The sequence below is a fragment of the Protobothrops mucrosquamatus genome, unplaced genomic scaffold (assembly GCF_001527695.2).
Source record: "Protobothrops mucrosquamatus isolate PMUCROS unplaced genomic scaffold, P.Mucros_1.0 scaffold455, whole genome shotgun sequence".
Lineage (NCBI taxonomy): Eukaryota > Metazoa > Chordata > Lepidosauria > Squamata > Viperidae > Protobothrops > Protobothrops mucrosquamatus.
In genome coordinates, this window is record NW_015386778.1 from 98,812 (window position 1) to 109,507 (window position 10,696).

Here is a 10,696-nt window from a genome sequence, read left to right on the forward strand (position 1 = left end):
ATACTTTTTTAAAAAAAAAATGGGCTTAAGATCCTCTTCAAGATATATTGCAGAACAAAAGGCATTAGAGACTTGCTGACTGCAATCTTCAGTCAAATGTCAGGAGAACAGAGAACCAAATTCAACATGCATCTGGATAGAAAGCCAAAAGAGAATCACTTTGCACAGCCATACAATTATTCATTCATGTGGAAATCTATAAATGCTCATGTAATTAATGTCAACTCTATGGCCCTTAAAAAGAGACGACAATCTATTGGCTTTGAGCTCAAGAAAGGCAAGTTATGAGCTCATTCTTGCCTACCAATTATGAGGCCCTAGTATTTAATTAAGAAAAGGTTTGTGTTTTTTTCTCTAATTTCTGTTTTCATTTTTACTAATCTCTGAAATGTAACTAACATGAACATCTGATTAAATTCATTTCATCATTTCTTCCTCTCATTAGAGGAAGTGCAAATGGGTTCTTATATTCCACTGAAGGTTTAAAATACAATACATCCAGACAGCTATAATATGGATTTCTTAAATGTTTTACTTGTTCTGTTGCACTTCCTGGCTCACTGCATTCCAGGCTCATACTCCCTGAATAGAATGGCATTTAAGAACAACTACTAGGAGGAAGTAAGGGAAGGAGGAGCAGGAGAGAGAAAGAGAGTGGGTAAAGGCACTGTGGAAGTATCATCCATGGTGTGGAATTTTCTTTGCAACAGCACTCTGCTCCCATTTCACCTACATGTGAAGCAGCAATATAGCTGTAGCATCCTTGTTGGTAAGGAAACAGATGAAGATCACTCATGTGCCTCATGGGCATTACATCAAGGTAGAATGAAATCAACAGATTATAGAATCTGAGAAACCAAATAATGGTCTCTCCAGAGACTATTTTACCACTGTATAATAGGCTCTTCAGCAAATCTGTAATGTTTCCTCACATTAGCAAAAAGAACTCCATCCAAGAAACCAGTTCTGCTTCCTAATAGGACTCATTTTCTATTAGCCCAAAATCTGTTGCAGAACCATCAGGTACTTATTTTACCTGCAAGTTTGTAATAAATAGAACTTGGTGGTGCACCTTTTTGAGCAACTTTTCTCTTTCTTGACTAAACTCTATTAAATTACAACTGCTATCTTCTAACCCAGATACTGCCTAAGACTGATGGCAGTTAAGATCATTCTCAAAGCCATGTTCATATGTTCTCCTTCTGTCCTTCATTCAGGAGGAAAGAGTATTAATATCAGTTTTACTGCACTCATAGCCTGCTTTTATTGTGCTTCAATAATTAGGCCTGGTGATGTTGCTATGCTCACACAACCGTTGAGTAGTTTTAGAGCAGCAATGGTTGGCTTCCAATCATCCTTTCAACCAGCGGTCACAGATGAGTGAAAAAACAAACACCAGCCTCTCCATTGTATATATTACTGAGTGGATTGGGGGTTGAAGCACTAATTTTGGGGAGGAAAGGGGATTGTCTGACAGGTATATCAACCTTCCATTTCTCTGACAATACTGCCAAATAATCTGCAAGTGATTGGAACGGCTGACTTGAAATACAAAGCAGAGAAGCCTGAACCAGAGTCTTCTCAGTGCTATTGAACCAACGGATCTTTATTTTCTTTCTTACTCCTGAACACAATTTCCCTCAAGAAAATGAGGAAAAATATGTTTGGTGAGCCAAAAAGGCTGCTTTCAATTTCTCTCCCCACCCCCTTGTGTTTATATGTCTCACATGAAATAGCAGCACTCCTGGCTGACAGAACTATCAATCTCCGGAGTTGCAATGTAAAGAGAAAAATATTAGTTGTCTGCTCTCTTTCATAGCCAAATCCAAAATGGCCCTGCAGGCACAACATGCAGCAACCAGTTGAGGAGGGGGAATTTCCTCCAGAGTTTAGTTGGGCCAGCTGTACAGATCCCTTCCCCAATCAGGTCCTCTCTGGGCTCTTTCCTATGATAACCTAGATTGTACAGATGGCAAGTTTTCTGTTGGGAGAAGAACAAAACTACAATTTCCAAACTAGAACAATAAAGGCTGGTTCTAAGCTGACATCATGAGGACATGTCCCTTGAAAACAGCTAGTCTTCATGTCAAGGGAAGCAAAATGTGAGATTAACAAACTGGAGGAAGTAGATTTAGTGCCTGGCTTTGGCACTAGTCAACTAAGATCATGAAGGTAGTAGTATTCGACTACTAGAAACTGAACAGCTGCAGGAAAAGGAAAAGGAAGTATAGCTTCACAAGAGTTTTAGCTCTGACAGAAATCACCACGGGCTGCTCCAAACAGTTCCTACCTGGACAAAACAATCCATCTTAAATTCTGTAGTAATGCTTATGTTATTCTAGTCTTTCCTACTTCCTCTGTTTGGAGAACAATATTCTTAAATTTCTTGTAAATCAAGAAAGGCTAGTTCTCTCTCTTTCATCCAATTTCTCAGGCTTCCCTGACCAATTCAGCAATTAAACACAGACATCCAGACTTTACATAGCTCAATTAATTCTCCAGGCCAGGACTTCCAAAAGTCTCACAGTCAGTTTGGTTAGTTAAGAATCTTCATCGTCAACAAGCAATGAGACTAAACAAAACAGGTGACTGTCCACTGCCAGTGTCAAGGTGCAAGTGGCTCTTATATTCACAATAGTTCAAACCCATAGCAATTTCTTTCTGCCCTTTCCACAAATTAATTGTCCAGTGCTGGGAGACCTTGAAGCTGAATGGTTGTTGAGTGATTATATAAGTGAAAACTATGATCTGAGAATCACTGGATATTAGCTTACAAGCCACGATTTATATCTTTTCCCCATTCAGGAAATAATAAATTCTGTTGCAGCTATTTGATTATCTGTAGCAATATTTGAAGGATACTTCCATTATGCTTGAAAAACATGAAGAAATTGTGTCCCTGAAATTTGCATTTGCTGGACAAGCGTTCCTTCACATATGCTTTGAGACAGATACAGGAATGCCTTTCAAATAATCATTGACAAGAAGCAATTCATCCCTAATGGTTTCACAGGAACCAATCTTGTATTATAAATCATGAAGCGTCTCTCAGAATGATGCTTTGAGTTTGTAAAACACCAGCTGGGATACTTAGTAGAGGAAGCAGAGGGGAAAAACCTGTCAGTTATAATGCTGTTTTAAGACAGGGAGTCAATTCATTAGTAGCTGAATTGTTTTATGAGTTAATTGTGAAAGTGCTCCAAGCTTTTCTTTTCTTTTCTTTAAGAAAAAGACCATTCACAAAATCCTTCCATTCATATTTGTTACTATAAAAACCCAGATTCCATTTTCTTCAACGAAGACGTGACCAGAATTTTAATGAATGCTAATGCACAATGAGATGTCAAAAAAATGACTTTTACACTTTTAAAAAAGCAACTAAAGACCCAGCATTTCTGTTTCTATGTAAAATCTCACGTCATACTTAAAATTCTTTTTGCACAAGTTAACAATTCATGAACAGGAAAGTGATGTTTCCAAATATTTAGAATGAGGGGGCAAAAAAGGGCTACACAACAGTTTTAGTCAAGCAGCCTTAAAAACAAGGTAATTGTGTAAATCCAGAAAGTGAACATGATATATAAAATGTTAACCGAAATGAAAATACTAGTTGCATAAGTTAGGTTAAAGATTTCTCATTAAATTAAGATAGCAGTTCTATAATACTGGAAACAAAGAGATATAAAACATTGGGACTTTTAGTGTATGGTTAAGAAAGAAATACAAAGAGGAGAAAACAATGTAAGAAAATTAAATGATTTGACTTCAGTGTCATTTAATGAAAAACAAATCCTCAACATTTGTTAAATTTGTTTAATTAGTTTTCAAGAATAATAAGAGTAGGAACCCATGGAATATTAAACTGAAGGAATTATTAGGGTCTACTTCCCTAATTCTAATTAAGGCAACTATATAATTTTAAAGGTACAGTGATATTATAGATCAGCCCTAAGGAAACCTACTAAATGAATGAAGAGAAAAGATACAAGAAAAAGAGGAACACATCAGAGAAGCTATATGATCTGAGGGATTACATCTCATCTATGAAGGATAATAAAGCAATCTCCTAAACATACCCATGAAGGACTATCCATTTCTTGGTGAGTAAGCAGAGATTATGTAAGGAATATAAGTTACCGGTAGCCAAATTCCATAGAATGCACTCATTGAGGAAATGAACAGGGAAAGCAAAGACCAACTCTAAACAGTGGAGTTTCTAATAATTTTTCTTTCAAGTGAACTCTATATATTTGGTTATTCTGGGAACTTGGGAAGAGAACATGAAAAAAAAATCTTTCTGCTGTAAAATGAAAGGACAGGAGTTTGCAGTTTAAATTTGCTATATTTGTAACATGTTTCTATTTTAGAGCAACCTGGAAAATATAAGCCTGTAGAAATTCTTGAGAAAAAGTCAAGGATTGGCAATTTGGTGGAAGTAATGATTATCAAATGTGCACCAAGTTTGACAACTAATACCTTAGGAAGGAAAAATACAATGTATATGTCAATGCTGCAACTTTGTTTTTGGTTGCCACAGTTGGGAGGGGGAATTGTGCTTTTAAGGTTAGACAAAACAATAAATTGTCCTGTGGGAAACAAGATCATTGCTGCTTGGGTTTTGGCGGGTTAAGCCTTCCGTTAGAAAGTCTGCCAAAGTAGTTTATTGGGGAATGTGATTAATGACATATTACTGGGGTGGGAAGTTCAACTTTGTAACCTTTGAGAGGGAACTTCAGTCTTGGTTTCACTTTTGATCATGCTGATATTTTGTAGCCAATAAATATGTTCTTTAAGGAAACCTCTTGTCTTGGAGTTTTGTTTTTACTGGTCTCATCTATCCAAACCATGACATTAAAACAAGACTCCAATTCATTTTAAAACATGGGGTCCTGAGCCCCGGTCGCCTACCTAAACTTTTAGGAGGACGACAAAGACTCAGGGAAGACATTGAGATGGAAAAGAAACGGGAAACGGCCGCCAGGCTTGGCATGACTACGGCGGATGGAATGCAGGCTACAGCCCAGGCGGCCAGAGCGAGACCGAAAACCCGGGAGATCCCACCGGAGAGGTTGATGCAGCAGGAAGGAGCACTGATTCTCGGAGGGATTTGGCGATCGGATGCTGCCCTGTCGTGGAGAAGCACCGTTAAGGCTGCAGAAGCTGAATTCCCATTGATTTCATCCCACGGATCTCGTTCGCTGGTGCTGAGAAAGGCAAAGCAGTCAGCCACTCAGGATGAATCAGAGGAATAGAAGTATCTGACTGCCATCCACAGTCATTCCGTCGAACGCTTGAGAGAGGTTTGATTGACTCAAGATGGGGGAAGTGGAGCCGATTACCTGCCAAGTGATCTCCAGTGGACAAGAGGACAGGTGTCCCCAAAACTGTCCACCGCCATGGCGAAGCCCCAGTCCCATAGCGATGGCTCATGCTGTCTCCCAGCTGCCTAGACCAGCTTTAACATCAAGCCTAGTGCACTGGCAGAGCCCTGACCATCAACAATGCCCTGCCAGCCCTGACTGTTATTGATACTATGCCAGCCCTGAGCATTATTGATGCCCTGCCAGTCCAGGATCCCAGCAAAGGGCCTTCCAGGGATGGGCCCTTTTGCGACCCCAACACCAGTGGCCAGGCATACAGCAAGCTTACTGGGAGCAGTGACCTGTGGACCTTTCCCCAATCAAGTCCACATTTGATGGGGATCCTGAGAAGCTGTCCTTTTTCCTGAATCAAGTGTGGGCTCACATGAATCATTATGTCCATGCTTACCTAGACAGGGCCAGAATGGTTGACGCTGTGGCAGCGAACATAGAAGGGGAAGCAGCCGAGTGCGTGACTAGCCTGCATGACGAGCAGGCACCAGAGCTATTGGAAATCAATCTGTTTATGTGTGGGCTGAGACCCAGATTCGAAGACGAATTCCAAGCCCTACACGCTGAAAAGGACATCCACAATTTGAAGCAGAGGGGCCGGCCAGCAAAAGAATACATAAGGGAATTCCGAAAGGTGGCTGGATGGATCAGGCCAGAGATGGCGAACCTTTTAAAGGCCGAGTGCCCAAACTGCAACCCAAAACCCAGTTATGTATCGCTGGGTGCGGGGTGGGCGTGGCCCATTGGGTGGGTATGGCCCATTGGGTAGGCATGGCTGCGGTGGTCATGGCAGATTGGGTGGGCATGGCCACCTCGATGTTGCTCATGGGGAGGGACGCCTGTGGAGGCCAGGCAGGATTGGGGGAGATACAGAAGGTCTCTGGCGGGTGGGATGGTGGGCAGGAGGCTCATCCTGCGGGGCAAGGCGAGGCAAGGCAGGGGGCAGGGCAGGAGTGCCATTGCTGCAGGGCAAGGCAAGGCGAGGCAGGGGCTGGGGCGACTGCTGCCTGACACCATCGGCCCCCGCACAAAGCGAGCACATGAGGGCCAACTGTGTCCATCAGCAGCCACAGCCTGTCAGCCCCTCAGTTTCAGAGCAGCACTGGGCAGGAAGCAGCAAATGGCCGGTTTCGGCGCAATGTGGCTGCTGCCAGCCGTGGCCATTTGCCGCCTTGCGTGTTGCACCCAATGCCGCTGCCGTGAGGCCATGGAACAAGCTGGGTGGAGGTAAGGAACTGGTATACCGGTTTCTTACCACTGCCTGGCTTGTTCCGCGACCTCATGTCAGCCGCATTGGGCAGGAGGCAGTAAACAGTCGGTTTCAGCGTGACGCAGCTGTTTGCCACCTCGCATATTGTGCCAAATGTTGCTGCAATGCAGCTCAGTCAAAAGCAGCCGTGGAACAAGTGGGGCAAGTTTCCCCCTCACCTGCTCATTCAGGTACAGCTTTGGTGACTCTGTAGGTAGAGCTGCGAAGTTCTCTTCTCTGATAGAGAACTTCGCAGCTCTGCCTACAGAGCCACCAAAGCATCAGGTGGAGTGTCGGAGGCTCAGGGAGGGAGGGAGGGAGGGCGCTGAAGTGGGTGGTCAGGCCATTGGAAAGAGCAACACGTCTGAGCAGAAAGCAGCCTTGGGACAAATGAGGCAGGTAAGCAAAGAAATCCTCACTCCCCCCAGAAATTGCCTTTCTTTCCTTACCTGACTTCCAGCCCTGTGCCGTTTTTCCTTCACAATCCGCCGCCGCCACGTGCAAGAAAACAAAGGAAGGGTTTTTTTGGGAAAAAAAGGTCAATCTATAAATTCCAACTTCGCTATCTTTCACAAGAAGTTGGAATTGATTGACCTTTTTTCCCAAAAAAACCCTTTGTTTCCTTGCACGTGGCAGTGGCGGCGGATTGCAAAGGAGAAACGGCACGATTGAGATCTTGCGAGAAGTTAGAAAGTCTAATGGAACTTTTCTTTTTTTACCGATTGTCCCACAAACACGCGGCGAAGGCTGAGAAGTGAACCGAGAAACGGAATGCAGCTGAAAGGCAGGTTAGTAAAAAAAAAATGCTTGGGGTGGTGGGGGCAGGCGCAGCAACCTTTCCCTGCACGGGTATTGATGCAGGTTGCTCATGGACAGTACTGAAGGCCTAGGACTGGGGCAACGGCGCACGTGCCCATAGAGAGGGCTCTGTGTGCCACCTGTGGCATGCGTGCCATAGGTTTGCCACCACAGGATCAGGCAGTGGCCTGATCACTGATTAACCACTTCAAGGCCGGTTTAGACTGTGATTTATTCCAAGCGTGCCCCTATAGAGAGATTCCTGACCAACTTCATGAATGGTACCACCTGGCTATAAATTTAGACATCGAACTGAACCGCTACCAAAGACCTACAGCATCAGGATCCAGACCAAGGCAAGACCAAGAGAAACGTCAGGTGCCCCAGTGCTCCCCACCTGCCATGGCCAGTGGGTCCACTAGAGTACCTGCTGGACCCCCCAATCAAATGCTTTAGATGTGGACAACTTGGACACCGAGCAGCTGACTGCCCAGTCCCTTTTCCTCCAACTAAGAGCGCACCCACTGCTTCCACGAAACCTAAGAGAAGACCCAAACCAGTGTGTGAGAAGTCAAATTGGGCCAGCAAGGAGCAAACTGCACAAGTTACCTCTCCTCCCCAGGGGAAGCATGAGACTCCGACTGAACGCTTGCCTATGCCTGCTCCTTGTGACAGTCATGACGAAGGAGAAGACGACCTGATGGTGACACAGCCTGTCCCACCTTTTGCCTTCTCTGCAAAGCTCTTAGTACCTAAGACAGGAGCCCAGATGGATTTACACGTTTTAACTCAGGATGCACCTGATGCTTGATCAACCTCCCCACGGTGCTTAAGTTAGGCATTCGTGCCAAATTGTTGCTCATGCCCATGAGGTTTGAGCAGACAGATACATCTCTTATAGGAGGGGTTCCGGCCACTCACTTGACCAAACAAGTATGCCTAGAGGTGGGGGAGCATTGGGAAAGCATCCGTTTCGTAGTGGTCCCAAAAATGACTGAGGCAGTAATTTTGGGATTAGCCTGGCTTGATAAGTGGCATCCCATGACCTGGTAAGAAAACGGAGCAAGGACTTTAAGATTAGCGACGGGGCCTTCACCTCCTACCCCTGCCAGCAGCACAAGTGAAAGCCAGGGGCAGTCCCTTGAGACCCTTAAATCCGTCATAGATTCCCTACCTGGGATGCCGCTCATCCTGAGCGAATATTGAGACTTAACTGAGGCATTCAGCAAGACGGAGTGTGACATCCTTCCCTCCCACAGAACGACCTACTACGCTATTGAGATTTTGCCGGGAGCCAAACTACCCAAGCCAAAATGTTCCTTAAACATATATACCAGCTCCACGGAGCACCAAAATGGATTATTTCAGATAGGGAAGTCCAATTTACTGTGAGATTTTGGAGGGACTTCCTTAAACTGATCGGATCCACACAAGGACTATCTCCAGCTTTTCATCAATCTACAAATGGAGCGGCTGAAAAAGCGAACACAATGGTGGAACAATACATTAGATGTTATGCTGATTACCAACAGACAATCTCAGCTGACCTCCTCCCTTTTGCCGAGTACATAGCAGCACTGGACTCACCCCTTTTAAGATAGCTACTGATAGAGAATTCATTCCTATGCCTGAATACCCGCAGGAGCCTCCCGCTTCTCAAACCTTAGATCAGTGGGTGACCTCCTGGAAAGCTGTTTGGAACAATGCAAAAGAAGCTTTAGCGAAAGCCTCAAAAATTTACAAAGAGCAGGCTGACAAGAAAAGGGCTCCTCAGCAGCCGTTTTGGGTGGGGGGAAAAATCTATCTCTCTACGAAGTATTTTAAGACTCAAATTGCCTAGTAAAAAATTAGGACCAAAATTCTTTGGACCTTTCCCCATAGTTCGAATTATAAACAGTAGAGTTAAAACTCCCTCGTCTTTTGGGAAAAGTCCACCCTGTTTTTCTCTGCAGCCTCTTGAAACCTTTCAGGGAGTCCTCTTTAAGACCTCCTCCAATACAGGCACCTAATCCCCTTGTAGTGGAGGGCGAGACTCATTATGAAATAAAACAAATCCTTGATTCTAGGTTATGCAAAGGAAAATTACAGTATTTGGTATAGTGGAAAGGGTACCCACTATCACAGGCCATTTGGGTAAAAGGTTCCGAGGTCAAAGCAGATAGATTGATACGTAAATTTTTTGATAAGTACCCTCATAAGCCTTGGGGAGATTCCTAACTCTAATTCTTCTTCATTTACAGGATTTCTTTTTTCTCTGGAGGATCCGACTGTCATTGCTGCAACTTCATTTTCGGTTGCCACAGTTGGGAGGGGGGAGTTATGCTTTTAAGATTAGATAAAATAATAAATTGTCCTGTGGGAAACAAGATCATTGCTGCTTGGGTTTTGGCAGGTTGAGCCTTCCATTAGAAAGCCCGCCAAAGTAGTTTATTGGGGAATGTGATCAATGACATATTACTGGGGTGGGAAGTTCAACTTTGTAACCTTTGGGAGGGAACTTCAGTCTTGGTTTCACTTTTGATCGTGCCGATACTTTGTAGCCAATAAATATGTTCTTTAAGGAAACCTCTTGCCTTGGAGTTCTGTTTTTACTGGTCTCAAAGTTAAGAGAAACTGGCTCAAAGTAAGAGAATAAAATTTATCAGAGACAAGTGCAAAGTTCCTCACTTAAGAAACAAACAATAACTGTACACATTTAGAATGAGAAATACTTGGTTCATCAATAATACTTGTGGAGAATATTTATTGAGTGGTTACTTCATCCGGTTGGCTGCGCATGCGTGAGAGATGGCGGTCTTCGGTGAATAGCTCCGAAAACGCGGAGCCCGAAATGGCTAAAGGGGGAGCTTGGAAAGCTCCTTGAAAGGTCCGGAGACTCCCCCCCTCCCGGTAAGCCCCCCAGGACTAGATACGGGACGCATGGGGGCGCGGGGGACGTGGAGCCGACTGGTTACCGTTTTTCGGCCTCTTCGGCTTCCCCGGCCTTCCGTCCTCGGCGGTCCCGTTGGTGGCTTGTAGGTGGCTTTTCCGGTGGCCCTTGGGGTGGAGAGCTCGGCCCGAATCGCTCGGCCCGGATCATCTGACTGCGGAGGTGCTCGTGGGGGAGGCAGCGGCCTGGGCGGCTCGTATGGCTCCTCCTCATGGGAGATGGCACGGATGGCTCCTGGGCGGCCCGGATGACCTTTCCTCGTGGCGGCCTGGGCGGCTTCCTCTGGGATGGCGGCCTGGGCGGCTTCCCCTGGGCGCCCGCTTTGATCGTGGGGGTTTTTCTGGCTGC

The 10,696-nt window shown here is 44.8% G+C and overlaps 1 protein-coding gene across 1 annotated transcript in view; it reads right to left on the reverse strand.

The window, feature by feature from the left end:
- Nucleotides 1–10,696, reverse strand: part of RASA3 (RAS p21 protein activator 3) — an 85,741-nt gene that overhangs the window by 35,893 nt on the left and 39,152 nt on the right. The gene's annotated exons all lie outside the window — the stretch shown is intronic.